Source organism: Phascolarctos cinereus, unplaced genomic scaffold, assembly GCF_003287225.1.
Source record: "Phascolarctos cinereus isolate Bilbo 61053 unplaced genomic scaffold, phaCin_HiC Scaffold_9;HRSCAF=440, whole genome shotgun sequence".
Classification (NCBI taxonomy): domain Eukaryota; kingdom Metazoa; phylum Chordata; class Mammalia; order Diprotodontia; family Phascolarctidae; genus Phascolarctos; species Phascolarctos cinereus.
The window spans coordinates 31,499,216-31,511,180 of NW_027556402.1; the positions used below are offsets into that span (position 1 = coordinate 31,499,216).

General features: G+C 35.0%; 1 long non-coding RNA gene across 3 annotated transcripts in view; it reads right to left on the reverse strand.

Annotated features, from left to right (window-relative positions):
* The window catches only part of LOC110209683 (uncharacterized), a 46,525-nt gene that overhangs the window by 15,466 nt on the left and 19,094 nt on the right, over nucleotides 1–11,965 (reverse strand). Inside the window, exons 3-4 of one of the 3 annotated variants that reach the window (XR_002324888.2) lie at nucleotides 11,765–11,903; nucleotides 8,148–9,987 (exon numbers count right to left, since the gene is read on the reverse strand). This is a non-coding gene — a long non-coding RNA (uncharacterized LOC110209683). Of the gene's footprint in view, nucleotides 1–8,147; nucleotides 9,988–11,764; nucleotides 11,904–11,965 lie in introns of those variants that run through there. The other 2 variants (XR_013484165.1, XR_013484164.1) reach the window with 2 other exon arrangements.

Genomic DNA, 11,965 nt, shown 5'->3' on the forward strand with positions numbered 1-11,965 from the left:
GAGCATTACCTTCATTTCCAATTCTTTGCCACAACAAATAGAGTTGTAATAAATATCTTAGAACATATATATATATATATATATATATATATATATATATATATAGTTCCCTTTTTTCCAAATCACCTTGGGAAACAGCTCTAATAGTGGTGTGGCTGGGTTAAAAGGTAAACATAGTTTTATAACTCTTTGGACATAATTCCAGATTTTTCTCCAAAATGGTTGAATCAGTTCACAGTTCTACCAACAGAGTATTAATGTCCCGATTTTCCCGTACCCATTGCAACACCTGTTATTTTTCCCTTCTATCATCTTAGCCAATCTGATAGGTGTAAGATAATATCTCAAACATGCTTTAATTTGCATTTCCCTAATCATTAGTGATTTAGGGCATTTTTCATATGGCTATATATAGTTTTAATTTCTTCATCTGAAAATGTTCTGTTCATATTCTTTGACCATTTATCAATTGGGTAATGACTCATATTCGTATAAATTTGACAAAGTTCTCTCTATTTGAGATGTGAGACCTTTAAGCTTGTACTAATATATTAGGGCAGCTGGGTGGCACTTCAGTGGGTAGAGAGTCAGGTCTGAAGTCATGAAGACTCATTTTCCTGAGTTCAAATCTGGCCTCAGACAGCAACTAGCTGTGTGACCCTGAGCAAGATAGTTAACCCTGTTTGCCTCAGTTTCCTCATCTTTAAAATGAGCTGGAAAAAGAATGGCAAACCACTCTGGTACCTTTGCCAAGAAAACATCAAATGGGGTCATGAAGAGTACATATAGGATGAGTATTGATATTACTTCATTGGCTATGATACTTTTTAGAAAAATCCCTGATTATCTCTTTTAATTAGGGCTACTTTTGCTTTGTCTGAGATATATTTTTTTTACATCACCTGAAGCATAATAGATTTTGTTCCAGCCCCTTACCTTTATTCTCTGTGTGTCTTTCTGTTTCAAGGGTGTTTCTTTTAATCAACATATTGTTAGATTTGAGTTTTTAATCTGGTCTGCTGTCTGCTTCCATTTTATGGGTGAGTATATCCCATTCATATTCATACTTATGATTACTGTATATTTCCTTTTATCATTTTTTCTCTCTCTGCAGAAGTCTGCTTTGCTTCTGACCATTAAATTGTCCCACTCTTTTATCATTCCCCCTTCTTTTATCCCTCTTCTACTTCCCTATAGGGAAATATAGATTTCTATACCCAACTGATAACTGTGTATCATTCCATCTTTGAGCCAACTCTGATGAAAGTAAGGTTTCAGTGTTACCCCCCCAACTCCTTCATCTTCCACTCCGCTATAAAAGTTCTTCCTTTCATGCCTTTTTTATTATATGAAATAATTTACCCCTTACCTCTTTGTTCCCCCTTCTCCCAGTGCATCCTTCTTTCTCACCTCTTAATTTTATTTTATCTTATTAATTTATTTTTAGTTTTCAACATTTATTTCCACAAGATTTTGAGTTCCAAATTTATACCCCATCTCACCCCTCCTCCCACCCCAAGATGGCATGCATTCTGAATATCCCTTCCCCTAGTATTCCCTCTCTTCTACCTCTCCCCCGCTTCTCTTATCCCCTTCCCCTTCTACTTTCCTGTAGGGCAGGATAGATTTCTACACTCCATTTCCTGTATTTCTTATTTCCCAGTTGCATGTGAAAACTTTTTTTAATTTTATTTTTTTAAATCATCATATTTAATCCACACCTGTACCTTATGTCTATGTATCCTCCTAACTGTCCTGATAATAATAATAAAGTTCTTAGGAGTTACAAGTATGATCTTCGCATCTAGGTATGCAAACAGTTTAATCTTATTGAATCCCTTAAGATTTCTCTTTCTTCTTTACCTCTTTATGTTTCTATTGACTTGCATATTTGAAAAACGAATTTTCTATTTGAGTCTTTTTTTTTATTAAGAATCCTTGAAAATCCTCCATTTCATTGAACATCAATTTTCCCTTCTGAAGGACTATACTCAGTTTTCCTGGCAGGTGTTTATTGGTTGCAATCCTATCTCCTCTGCTCTCCAGAATATCATATTTCAAGCTTTCCAATCTGTTAATGTAGAAGCTGCTAAATTTTGGGTTGTTTTAGCTATGGAGTCACAGTATTTTAATTGTTTTTTTCTGAATATTTACAATATTTTCTCCTTGACCTGGGAGCTCTGGAATTTGGCTATAATATTTCTGGGTTTTTTTTTATTTTGTGATCTCTTTCAGGAGGTCATTAGTGGCTTCTTTTGATTTCTGTTTTACCCTCCAGTTCTGTGATATGCAGAAAGTTTTCCTTGATAATTTCTTGAAAGATGATATCTAGGCTTTTTTTTTTTTAGTAATTACCATCAATTAGTCCAATAATTCTTAAATTATCTCTCCTTGATTTATTTTCAAGGTCAGTTGTTTTGTTGTTTTTTTTTAAATCACATTTCTTCTACTTGTTTTTCCATTCTTTTGAATTGTTTCATTGGTTTTTATATGTCTCATTGAGTCATTAGTTTCCACTTATCCAATTAAAATTTTTTGATGAACTATTTTCTTCAGTTAGCTTTTCTACCTCCTTTTCTATTTGGCCAGTTATACTTTTAAGGCTTTTTTTCCTCAATGAAATTTTTGTGCTTCCTTTTTTTTCCATTTGGCCAATTTTGCTCTTTAAGGACTTTTTCTCTTAAATGGATATTTATTGATTCTTTTACCATTTGGTTATTTTTATTTTTTAAGGAGACTTTTCTCAGCATTCTTGTCCCTCCTTTACCAAGCTTGCATCACTCTTGCATCACTCTCATATTTTTTTCCCCAAGTTTTCCTCTCTCCCTCTTAATTGACTTTTTTTTTTTTTGGTTAGGCTATTGGGGTTAAGTGACTTGCCCAGGGTCACACAGGTAGTACATGTCAAGTGTTTGGTCTGAGGCCGGATTTGAACTCAGGTACTCCTGACTTCAGGGTTGGTGCTCTATCCACTGTGCCACCTAGCTGCCCCTTTAATTGACTTTTAAAATCCTTTTTGAACTCTTCCAAGTATTCTTTTTGGGCCTGTAACTAATTCACATTTTTCTTTGAGTCTTTGAATATAACTACTTTGATTTTATTATCTTCTGATTTTTTGTCTTGATCTTCCTTGTCATTATAGTAACATCCTATGCTCAGGTTTTTTGTTTGTTGCTCATTTTTCAAGCCTATTTCTTTTTTTTATTTGTTTGTGAGGCAATTGGCATTAAGTGACTTGCCTAGAGTCACACAGCTAGCAAGTGTTACATATCTGAGGGCAGATTTGAACTCAGGTCCTCCTGACTCTAGGGCCGGTGCTCTTTCCACTACACCTCCTAGCTGCCCCTAAAGCCTATTTCTTGAAAAAAAAATGTAAAGTTATATATAAAGTTATAACTTTATTTTAAAGTTGGATTCAGCACATTAATAATAAGAAAAAAATGAAAATTTAACACTACAGAAGTCTTACATCTCATATCTTTCAAAATAGAAAAGATGATAAAACTTTAAAATATCAACAAATGCCATATATTTTTCCCTGATTCTGCTTTTGAAGCAATCCCTCCTACATGACTTCTCTTTATTTGAATCTTTCATTATTGGAATTCATTGCATTTAACATCCACTAAATTATTTTCAAAAAATGCAAATTATATAAGGTGCTACAATAACAGAAAAATATGGTAACTAGAAAATATTGTTGTCCTTAATTCACAGATAAGGAAACTAGTGGTAGGCTGGCATGGGGCAGAAACCTTCATAGAATTATAAGATCATAAATATTTTGCCGGAAGGAAAATTAAAGGTGATATCATCCAATATTCTCATTTTGTAAATAAAGAACTGAGGTGCAAAGATATTAAGAAACTTGCCTAACTTCATTCAGGCTGCAAGTACCAGACCAGGCCTCTGAATCCAGATCCTCTGGATTACAAAGCAGACACAAGAGACAACTCATCAGAGGCAAGGTGGAAATCTTTCCAATACATCACAATGGCATCACAATGGGGGTCACTGCAGACACAGTTCTCAGAATGAAATCACAACATCATTTAGATAAAGGATGACAGTCAATAACTAATTAGAATTAAATCAGAAAAAAAGAATAATGATGAGAAGACACTATACTCAATTAGGTCTGTCCACCGGACCTATCTGAAATGCTTTTGACTTTGAAAATTTGGAAATAGATAAATGAAAATTACACATATTGACTCTGATAGATGCTACATACTTGAGAAGTCTCACCAATGCAAAAGTTGCCACACTGAGAAGGCCAAAAAAAAAAAAAAACAGAAACTGACTCAGCCTGAAAATATGGCAGCTTAGTGCAACACCAGTTTAGAAACTGGTATTTGTGTTTCTTTTTTTTTTTTAAGTTTTTTTTTTCAAGTAACAATCATTTGCTTTTCTCCCCTTCAGTCCCTGCCCTGCAATGGGGGTAAAAAAAAAAGAACAAAATCTTTGTAACAAATATACATCATAAGACAAATTGTCACTGGCCATGCCCAAAAATGTGTCTCATTTTGAATATTGAGTCTGTCATCTCTATATCAGGAAGTGGGTATCATCAGTATTCTAGAATCATACTTGAACTTTGGGTTGATGAGAGCTCTAATGTCTTTCAAAATTATTCATTTGTAATGTTATTATATAAATTTTTATTATGACTCTGCTCACTTCATTCTGCATCAGTTAGTAAAATCTTTCCAGGTTTCTCTGAAACTACCCCTCTCACTATTTCTTATGGCAAATTAATATTGCATTATTGTAAAAATTGGAAGATAAAGAACATTATTGCTTCATAAAACAGAGAAAAACAATCCTGCAGAAAGCTGGGTACAAGACCTATTCAAACCAGATCATCTCAGGTTTTGTGGATGAATGGAAGTAGAAAGATAAAAACAAATTAATATATTGATATTTCTATAGATACATGGATCATAACTCTATAGCTTGAAGAGATTCCAGTGGCCATCTTCTTCAAATTCCTCATTTTACAGATGAGGAAACTGAGACCCATGGAAGTCAGGTCCTCTGACTCTACATCATTGATTTTTCTTGGAATAATAATACAATTACTAATAATTGTTTTATTATAGTTAACATTTATGTAGTGCTTTAAACTTTTAAAAGTTGTTTTCAGTTTGTTTTTTTCAGTTCTGTCCAACTCCTCATGACCTCATTTGGGGTTTTCTTGACAAAGATGCTAGAGTGATTTGCCATTTCCTTCTCCAGGTCATTTTACAGTTGAGGAGCTGAGGCAAACAGGGTTAAATTACTTGCCCAGGGTCACAGAACTGGTAAATGTTTGATGCCAGATTTGAACACGTGTAGATGGGTCTTTCTGACTCTATGGCCTTCACTCTATGGCCACCAAATGGCCCCTAAAACTCATTGCTGATACTGGACCACCAAATGTAGATTTGACTTCTTCTGCCTGATGTCACATCCAAAAAAAAGGAATGGAAATGGTATTTAAGAAAACTGGAAAGGTATCTCTCTTCACTCCTCCCATAGGAGAAGAGAGTTTCACCCTTCCCCACCAACTTCTAATTCACCTGCCCCCACCTGGTGAAAGGAAGGCGTGAGGGTGAGTAGTTTGGTAATGCATTTAACAAAATTGAAATCACCTGGTTAGTAAACGGTTTGTTTTAAGTTTCAAATTGGTAAACTTTTGTATCATTTACATCAAGGAACTTTTCATAATTTGGTTACAGCTAAAATAATTTGGCTATCACTTATGAAAATTATAAGATTTTCATTGTTTTAGTGTGTAAACTTGCCAAAAAGCTTGTTTGGATTGTGGCTTGCTGAGAATTTGCAAGTACATAGAAATAATCTCTGACAATTGGCTTTTCTCCCCCTCTAAACTGTGATTAATGAAACTTGCTGTTTGAGGTAAAAGCTTATGGGATTCTATTTTGAGTTGTCTGATGGATCATAATAATCCACTGATAATCAATAATCCACCATCTGAGAGAAATGCCACAAGCTACTCAGAGACAATGTGATACAGGTGAGAAGTCTGCATCAGGAAAGCAGAGAGGACAGTGTTAGCCTCAGTCTAAGATGGGATGCTCCTGGCTCAGTTTCCCCATTATGTTCCATTGAAGGTTACCCACCTGGCTATTCCTGAGTCTAGCTATCAGGTGGAATTGATACTGTGTGATTGGAAAACTGTGAATTATCTTAATTCTAAGGATGTTTTATCCTGTCATACTTGGTTTAAGTATCATCCCTGCTTTATCCTTTTATAGCAAATTCCTATAATCAGATACAAGCCCAATGAAAGTGTGCACGTGTATTCATTCCATACCCCAAACAATCGAAATTAAATCAGAAACATCTTCAGTTTGGTTGGGGGAGGAGAATTCCGGTGAAGTAAATTCTCTTAGAGGGAGGTAACCTATTTGGCCTAATCATTGCTTAAGTATCCTCTCAATTTTGTTACAATTGAAGTAAAAGTCAGTTATTTGTGTAACTATTGAACCCAGGGGTGGAAAATTTCTACCTGCAAAAGTGTTACTTAAACTTTTGAGAAAGTAACAAGATCAGATAATCCTGCAAGTCAAATGTAAATTATTTTAATGGGACTCTTGCCCTTTCGCTTCTCCCCATAACTGGGCCCTGCAAACAGATTGGTGTCTTTCAGACTGCAGGACATGCACCCCCATCACCCCCTGGCTGCAGCTTGTGCTCGATTCCAATAAACCTCCTCTTAGGGACCCCCTTGAGGCAGGGACAATTCTATGCCATTGCCAGCAGGAAGCAATTTCAGAAACTAAGATCTTTGCTGCTTACCCCAAAAGAATTTGGGATCCATTTGTTTGAGGGAGGTATGACTGGATCCAGGGGGAGCCCCCCAACTCTTTTCTCACATTGGCAATTCTCTGGCATTTGCCTAAAGCATCATCCCAGTAATCCTCTCAACTGGCCTTTTATTGTGGCTACTTTCATCATGGCCTACACCCAGTCTTCCAATTCTGTTACTTCCTGATTGTCCCTGGTCACTTCTCACCATTAATCCTATCTAGACTCCATTCTTCCTTGGCCACGGTGGTCCAGGTCCCTGGCATTCTGTCACCTCACAGTAACCCCAGCTTACTGGCCACTCCCATCCAGATCCTCCCTAGACCCCTCTTCACAGTCACCTCAGACCATTTGGCCACCCCTAGATCCCTCCCACAGTCTTTCTGTATATAAGATCCATCTTGGCTGCCATTAAGGGGCTCAGATTCTTAAAATCTAGCCAATAAAGCAGCCTCACTAGAAATCTTGCTCACCCCAATCAGTGTTCTAATAAACCTTGTCTTTGGCTGAAAAAAAAATAATAAACTCTCTAATGAAAGAAGTCCTTCTAATTGAGGTTCTAATTTACAGTTTTGGAGAGTTGCCTATAGCAAAAGTGTCAAACTCCCAGGAAGATAGGACTCTGAAATAGGGAGAACCAGATGAAAATGTAATTGAGAAAGGTTTACCAAAATAAATAAAATGCAATATAACACAAACAATTTTAATTTGTGGTTTTCTAAGTCAATATGTGGCTTTCGAGATCCTTTTCTATTTGAGTTTGGTACCATTGGCCTAAGTCATTGAAAAGTTAACAATTTTTCCAGGGTCACAAAGCAAATACATGTCAGAAAGGCTTCAATCCAAGTCTTCCTGACTTCGGGCTTCGTGGCCAGTTCTGTTCACTACATCATACTACCTCACTTGATCAGACACGTATAGGGGGAAAAAATGGATTTAATGCAACACTTCAGAAAGTTTCTTGAAGATTCATTTGGAAGATCTCAAAGGTAGAAAGATTCTAGAATAATGGAAAATTGTGGTCCTGGTCTAATTAATATAGGAAAAATCCATAACAGACATAACTTTAGACACTTAGAAACTGGTTTCAAGATATATAATGCACCATATTATTGATCTCAAGAAAGTAAAACTGATCAAGTGTCTAGTTATCCAGGCATTGTACTAGGTGTTAGGAATATAAATCTATAAGGAATATAAAGCTACCAAAAAAAGTGTTATTTGGACAGTTTTTGCACAAATCAGTTTTATTTACTTATGAAAAAACATTTTTTCCTATCAATAACCTTGTTAGGAAATAAGACAGAAAAGTGCATATTTTAATAATAATCTGCATGTATATGAACATATATATTAACATGTAAATATGTATGTATGTATTGTGCATGTATGTATGTATAGAGGAGTTTTTTTTTTTTAACCACTCCTTCTAGCTTGGAGTGTTATCACAAGGTGTTAACAAGATGTTAAATTAACTGTAAAGATACCTTTACACCCAGATACCTTTATAAAGTTTGAATACTTTTCTCTGACTTAATTGAAAGGAGCAACTTTATTGGATGAGCAAGAATGAGGAATTTATCTGCAGGGCTGTAAGGAGCTAAGTCCAAGGTACCAAATAAAGTTATGACATAGTAGAGGTCTGGGGAATATTTTGTATGGAGGAACCAGCTATGGAAAGCATCTCATTCCCAGCAGCCATTGCATACAGCAGCAGTGGGAGAAACCCAACATTTCAAGAGTTCCTTGGTTCAGGGTACTTGGAGGCACAATTGAGTGAATTTATAATTTCTTCTAATGTGCAGTTTGTTAAACATGTACCTCTTCTCCACAGTTGTGAAAGGTATAACCAATCCCTTACTTCTAGTTTTTATGTTTTTTTCAAAATACATATGTAATTAATTCAGTGATAAATTCAGTAATAAATGTGTAATTTTTAATACATATGTAATTAATTTGGTGAACTATTTGGCATTTATGGGGTATTTGTTTGGTCTATTTCCATTACTTAGCAAATTATTTGGTTTTTCCAACTTTTTAAATAATGGATACTCTCTCCACTATTTTTTTAAGTTTTCCATTTTTTTTAAGTTTATTGAATTAGTTTTAAGTTTCTCAAGTTTATTGACCATTATACTAACACATACATGATCATTATAGTCTAGCCCAGGGGTCACAAACCATAATTTGAGGCCAAATTCAGCCCACACCTGTTTTATAGGGGTCAGGAAATCAGAACGATTTCTATATTTTAAAATATAATAAAACTTTATTTTAAAATATAAAAACAATTATTAGTTCCAGGTATAAAAGGTGTGTGTGTGGGATATAAGTTTGGCAAAAGATTATGAAAACTGCCTAAGGATCTGGTTAGCTAGGCATGGAGAACCTCATCTGTAGTAAATGGTCACTTGGTGATGAATTCTTTCATCAGGCAACAACTTATAAAAAAGAAAAAAAAGATGAAATACCTCTCACCTTTGTGCCTCTGTCATCTCCTCATCTGACAATTGTGTCAGTAGCAGAAAATGGAACAACAGATGCTGAGAATCCATGTTTCAAAAACATTCATTTAGATCTTGGTGTTCTAACTCTGAGATCCTTGCTGGTGAGCAGTGAATGACCTGACTTCTTGAGGAAATGAATCCAATGAATCTCAATATTCTACCATAAATTAAACTAGAAGGCAAAATGAAGTTTTGTCTAAATGGAGAAAAGTCTTATAGATTTTCCTTGGATAGGCAACAAAGAAGTGGGAGAAGTGGTCTTGTCATGAATCAAAAGGCAACAAGAAATCATTCCATGAATATTTCATCTTTTTATAGTTCAGTGATATACCACAGCAAAATTATAGCTATGAGGAAAATTGCAGTTTCCATAACAAAATCTCTTGCAGAAAACGAGGAAAACTATATTAAGAATTGGATAAGACCCCACACACATGCACACATACAAGCATATTATATAAACATGTGTGCATAGCTAATGTCTTCAGTATACAGATGAGCATAGGAAAGAAAAACAAAAAAAAAGTTTTGAAAACATGGATTGGCAATAAGAAACAAAACAGATCATGGCATTATGCACTATACAGAAATAATGTCTAAACATCATGAATGTTTTCTTCAAGAAGAGAGTTGGGAGGCATCAATCAAGGAAAACACCAAATAATATCTGAAAAAGTGAAAACAATTGTATTTTAATGGGCAACAAATGACTGGTTGCCCATGTAGAATCAATTCTGAATTAGCAATTTGTAGAAAGAACACCAATGTGTTAGAGCTAAGTTGAAAATCTAAAACAAGTTAGAAGAAAGAACAAAAATGAGTAAATGTTGTGTTCGAGTGAAGGACTTTAAACTTAAGTGGTTTAAGCAAACTATTATGAAAGAGGGAGAGAGAGGGAGAGAGAAAGAGAAAGAGAGAGAGAGAGAGAGAGAGAGAGAGAGAGAGAGAGAGAGAGAGAGAGAGAGAGATGAATAGACAGCAACATAAATTGTGTCAATATTTCCTAAAAAGGTTTGACTAACATAATAATGAAGTGACCCAAAGAGCCAAGAAAACACATCAGCCAGCAAACATCTTTCCTCCTTTTCAAGTGAAGAGATATGGAAGTCATGAGCAATAATGGTTGGAGCATTTTTTAAATTAAATTATTATTTTTTATAATGAACATTTGTCTTCTCTCCCCACAATTGGAAAAGCAATAAAAAAAATATGTAGTTAATATTGATATAATTTTGGTCTCAGTTATCCCTCTAATCATGATATAATAACTATTATATTACTACATTTATCTCTCAATGTTTTTCTATTTGAAATCAGCTTTAGCTGAAATCATGACTTTAGCTTTTAATTTTCCGAATGCAGTTAATATTTTCCCCAATACCTGATTTTAAATCTATAAGTATCTTTTTATCTTAGCTATTTTTCTTGTAGACAGTACATTATTGAATCTTTTTATCCATTCTCTAACTCATTTTAATGGATTTTTTCAATGTATCACTTTGCAAAGTTATAATTGTTACATTTGGCTTTTCCTCTATCATGCTTAGTTACCATTTCAATCTTACACACACAGAGACACTCTCATAGATATCCACAACTCTAGACATAATTTGAATCCTGGTTTTTACAAACACACCTACACATTAACCCAACACCCACCCTACAGCACTAACTATATTTGCTACCACTGGAATATTTTAAGTATCTATATTTTCTCCTACCATTCCTTTTTTTTTCCTATAAATAGATAGCTTAACATACATACATGCATCATAAACCCAATTTTTTATGTTGGTTCAATTAACTCATTATTGTTTTTAATTTACCTTTTTCACCCTCCAACTTACTTTTCCTAGGTACAGTAGAAATCTTACTGGGATTATCTCACTCTCCCCTTTCAGCTCTCAACCACTTTTTCCAACATTCATGTTGCTCATAATCAAAGTGTTTTGAGCACCTACCTTCTCCCTTAACTTTCCTTCTTGTTATATAGTAAGTGTATAAATTTCATTTGTTTGTTAATTTATTGATTTCTTCTACTTCTCCACCAAGACTCTTTGCAAGCTTTAGTTTTCAGTCAGAATGTCCTGCTGCTGGTATTTGTTTATTAAATATCTTGGGTTGCATGGAGATTTCCACTGCTATCATTTAGTTGATTAATCATGCCCAACTCTTCGTAACACCATTTGGGATTTTCTTGGCAAAGATACTGGAGTGGTTTATTATTTCCTTCTCCAGCTCATTTTACAGATGAGGAAACTGAGGCAAGTAGCATTAAGTGACTTGCCTAGGGTCACATAGCTAGTAAGTGTCAAAGGCTAGATTTGAACTCAGATACTCTTGACTCTAGGGCCAGCACTCTATCCACTGCGTCACCTAGCTGCCCAGAGATTCCCAAATGAGCCAACATTTCCATCATTTAGATGCTCCTTCCCATTCCTTACCTCCTCTCCTTTGAAGAGAATTGAAGATGTCCCCAGTTCAGAGTTGTCCTAGCTAATCTTGAGCTCCTGGTTCTGTCTCCATATCCTCATCCTTCAAGATCTGGGCAGATTCCAATGCCATCTCTGGATTTTTGATTACCTTAAGTAAAACAAAGTTTCCACCCAATTATGCCACTCTGTCTCTTGAGATAATTTCATATT